General features: G+C 31.6%; 1 long non-coding RNA gene and 1 pseudogene across 5 annotated transcripts in view; one reads left to right on the top strand and one right to left on the bottom strand.

The window, feature by feature from the left end:
• LOC136842659 (uncharacterized) overlaps nt 1–5,000 on the bottom strand; it is a 542,312-nt gene that overhangs the window by 361,503 nt on the left and 175,809 nt on the right. The window lies entirely within an intron of this gene.
• LOC136842943 (uncharacterized) overlaps nt 3,822–5,000 on the top strand; it is a 26,801-nt pseudogene continuing 25,622 nt past the window's right edge.

Raw genomic sequence — 5,000 nt, 5'->3', positions numbered from 1 at the left:
TACTGAGCTCTTGTATGAAATGTTGGTGCTTATACCATAAAATACAGAGATTCATCGTAGCTATTTACCGAACGCGTAATATTAGAATAACCTGAGCTGTGAAACAACACAGATTTTTCCTTCCGATTCAGGTGCACAAAACCGATTTCGAAGTTTCTTTCTACTCTTGACGTTATTTTCCCTCCACTGGTTTCAACATTATCTTTCTTTCGGAATCAAATATCCTTGATTCAAGAGGAAACGTTCATGTTATCTTACATTTTGCTCTAAAATATTCAAGAATAGAGATAAAAATAAAAGGAATAAAGAAAATAAAAAGATACATACTGTAATTACTTCCCAGGATATTTCTTTAGGACATTTGAGTAAAAGTGGAAATTGTTTCCCTTTTGCATAAAGCGTAAATATTTTGCAACACAGTTATTCATAAAACCTCCGATTACAACAATGCATTACTCAACAATTTAGAAAGAGGAGCCTATAGCAGCATGCTATAATAAAACAATAAAGGCATTAGGATACTGAATAATAAAATTAAAATGTTCAATCTCAATATATATATATATATATATATATATATATATATATATATATATATATATATATATATATATATATATATACATATATATATATATATATATATATATATATATATATATATATATATATATATATATATATATATATATATATATATATATATATATATATATATATATATATATATATATATATATATATATATATATATATATATCAGCTATTTTCCCCTTGGATTTAACACTTAATGAAAGAAAATAACACGACTTGGCAGCCCCATATTTTCTTTGATTATAATTTCCTTACTAACTATGAAATGCTGCAGATTTTTGTCTTCAAAATCTAAAATCAACAAAAACGAATATCGACATCCACATGGTTGGTCACTCTGTTAGATTTAGGGGTCGTTGTAACCAATAGGAGGGTGCACTCGGTCACTAGGGTCTGTCGCTTTTTTTCAGTACCAAGGTAGGGATAGGATTGAACGAATGGAACTCACTTTTTTGTCCTCAGCCACAAAAATGACCTAAACCTTTGTAGTAGTTTTTTTATCCAATATTTTTATTTATTTCTGTGCCTGGTGGTGCAACATACCTCTCTCATCTCTGGTGAACATTGTATCTTTATAAAAATTGAATGTTTCAAATGATTGTGTAAAAAGAATATATTTTCTTTATTTCAGGAAAGCCAGATAGCAACAAAGCATGTTATTATAAGGGAATAGGAATGAATATAGACTGAAGCTTTTATGTACGTGGGCAACGTCAATAAATTAACGGTACTTTTGCCTATTTATATTTAAGGGCTGAGTCTATAAATCGTTCATGAATGCTGGCGGGTGGTTGCAAAGAACCTGTTTGAGGTAATATATTTGTTCTTATTTTTAACATAGCCTGATATATTATTTGGGCAGAGTGTGGGTGTGGGGAACAAATTTGGCAATATAGATACCATAATAAATATCAAATTGCTGAAAAAAATAGTTGAAATTTATGAGATGAAATTAGAAGACTGACAATAGTGCTGTCAAAATTATATCCCAATTCGAACAAATTGTATCCAGTCATTCCTATTACAAATTTTGAAAATAAATATGACTTTTAGGCAAGAGGTTTAGGCGGTATCACATTCTTAAGATTTCCCAAACGATAATACTTGATACTCTAGTCATTTTGAGAAAGACAGGTAATAAACTTTTCAGCGAATAATCATTGTATCGATTAAAACTTAATGTCTACCACAATTTATGACAAAAGTTTGTGAAATCATACCTTTGCCCTTAACGCCGTATCTTATGATATCATATGCGATTAAATTTTAGATATAAAGCAATAAATCTTATTACAGTGACTTATGTCATCATATTTCTGGTGACGATTATTTGATCTTTAATCATTTGCTGGAGAGAGGTCTATTTATGTATTTTTACGACATGAGAAGTGACTTGCTTTGTGAACAATGTATCTCTTAACGTGATTCCTTATCGCTTGCTTACTTGTGCATTTTTATTCTTAATAAAACTACATTGAGACTTTCAAGGGATCTACCCGTTATTATGGCAGAAACAATGATAACCGTCCACAATAGGAATATATCTCTTAGAGTAAAAGTTAAGTATACCTTAATTTTACTAAACCACTGAGCTGATTAACAGCTCTCCTAAGGCTGGTCCGAAGGATTAGACTTATTTTACGTGGCTAAAATCCAACTGGTTAGTTAGCAACGAGACCTACAGCTTATTGTGTAATCCGAACCACATTATAGCGAGAAATGAATTTCTATCACCAGAAATAAATTCCTCTAATTCTTCATTAGCCGGCTGGAGAAATTCCTATGAACTTGTCCTTCGACAGGTGAAAGCATATATGATTACTGATATTCAACTGGAACTGAATTTGTAAAGATCATAAATTTTGGGAGTTCTAACCAACACCGAATACAAAGTTACGATCAAAACTGAAAAGTGTGTTTCTCCATTACGACATCTAGGAAAACACGATAACGTAGCAAGCGGAAAAAGTATTTCGTTCTTGCAGCCATTACTTTCTCTTCTTCATACCTCATTTGGTCAGGAATCGAGATTTGAAAGAGACAAATTACCAACTCGAGTCAGCAAATGATGACAAAGACGCAAGGGAAGGGAACAAATCACCACACCTGCAAAATCACGTCTTGCTTAGTTTTGGCAAAATCCGAAAATTCGGTGAATGTTGGACGTAAAATAAAACTTTAAATATAAGAAAGTTGGTCTGATATTTCCGTCTTGAGTACAGGAAATTTCCAAGAAGTTGATATAGCTGCATTGGATTAGAATTTAATGGGTACTTTCAGCAGCCGAATATGAATAACAAAATCTCACACGGCTTTCTGTCTATCGATTGATCTTTCTTTCTATATATATATATATATATATATATATATATATATATATATATATATATATATATATATATGTGTGTGTGTGTGTGTGTGTGTGTGTGTGCGTGTACCATGAAATATTATTTGACTTACAGCCAAATCCTTCCTTTCAGCTGTATTGATCTTTACACAATTGATGCCTTTGCAAAAAATTTAATAGTGCAACAGATTACATTTACTGTACGTAATTATTATTATTATTAGATATAAAACCAGGCTTTTATTTCTCTGGGTATTGGAGAAGAATTAGGAAAAGACCTAAAAAAACAAACATTTCTTTTCGGTAACATCCTCTTCAAGAAACTAAGTGGAAAATAAGCGATGGAATCTGAATTCAAAACACGCGTCCCATTTCTTGCCATCATTCAGTTTCCTTCTTTGTAACTGTCTCGGCATGAGTCAGGGTTTCACACAGATGTATTGCCGTGCTGAGTCAGCAGGTTGACAAAAAAAACATCAAAGAGAAATCAATGTTTTCTTGTTCTTGGATTCTGTTCAGTGATCAATTTAGCCCTCTAAAGTACTCAATTTATTTTTTAAGCCATTTCTGCCATTCTATAAACAGCAGAAATGGCAATCGTTTCTGTGATGACTGCAGCGTTTTTTCACTTATTTTCATTATTAAGGGCAACCAAAGTAGCAGTATAAAACGGCTTATATTTCTAATATAGCTAAATACAACTAAAATGTTCACACAGGAAATACTGATAAAATTTCTTGAACACCTACAAAAAAGACTGTAATTTCAAATTCTCAATAGAGCTTTTCATGAAAAGCAACTCTATTTAAGATTATATAGGAAAATCAGTGAAAAGTTACAGTGCGTTATGGTGGTTGACCAAGCTCTGGAATAATTTCAAATGAAGAAGAAGAAGAAGAAGAAGAAGAAGAAGAAGAAGAAGAAGAAGAAGAAGAAGAAGAAGAAGAAGAAGAAGAAGAAGAAGGCCAGCAATAACAATAAAATTCATTTTGAAAATTAACCTTTACCTAATTAAAATATACGTTACACACTTTCCAAAAATTAATGTTTTAAAGATTCCACAGTAAAAAATCACTAGAGGGATAATTTGTTCAGGAATCGGTATAATATGAACTATGAGCTGAAGGAGAAACTACATTATGGAGTATTATTATTTAATTTTCCCCCGAGTGCAACAAGGCTTGCGTAAAACTAAGTGAAAGAGCATATTCTAATGATGAAATTCTGATCCTCCTATAAGAGTTGGGCCTGTTCGTTGTCATGATAGAAGGGAATTAGAGAAAAAAAGCATAATTCTCATTTCGGAAGTTAAAATATCATATCAAAAGTTCCATTCCCATTCCAAAAGATGTAGGAAAAACTGTCGCGGGATAATGAACTTTCATTCTGAGTGGGCAAAAAAGCAGGAAAAAGGTATTAGGAAGGATTATTCTACGGATAAGAGCTTGTGAAAATATGAAATTAAATGAGATCCCGGATTTACTGAAGTTCTCTCATCATGAGATACACATACACGGATCCATACATATATAGTTACAAATATATATATATATATATATTACAAATATATATATATATATATATATATATATATATATATATATATATATATATATATATATATATATATATGTATATATGTGTGTGTGTGTGTGTGTGTGTGTGTGTGTGTGTGTGTGTGTGTGTGTGTGTGTAATATTAAATAAACTCAGTACTTTTGAATACGTATATTGCCTTCATCATAGACAGATAGGTACTTAGCTTAATTAACACCGAGTTCTAAAATAATTTTAGGCAATAGGCTATCTTGAGTTAATCTAATGGAGACATATTATGCACCATCGGATACTAAAGGTATCATATGTTTCGTATTATCCTAATACTTTTCCACTTCGTAAATCATTCTTCATAATCGATATATAAGGCTCTGCTGTTTTACCTGACGGTTGTCATTTGACGATAAAAGAGAGAGAGAGAGAGAGAGAGAGAGAGAGAGAGAGAGAGAGAGAGAGAGAGAGAGAGAGAGAGAGAGAGAGAGAGAGATACAAGTTCGTATGTT

This window comes from Macrobrachium rosenbergii, chromosome 10, assembly GCF_040412425.1.
Source record: "Macrobrachium rosenbergii isolate ZJJX-2024 chromosome 10, ASM4041242v1, whole genome shotgun sequence".
Lineage (NCBI taxonomy): Eukaryota > Metazoa > Arthropoda > Malacostraca > Decapoda > Palaemonidae > Macrobrachium > Macrobrachium rosenbergii.
Note: the sequence above shows the minus strand (reverse complement) of the source record. Positions and strands in the feature narration are given on the sequence as shown.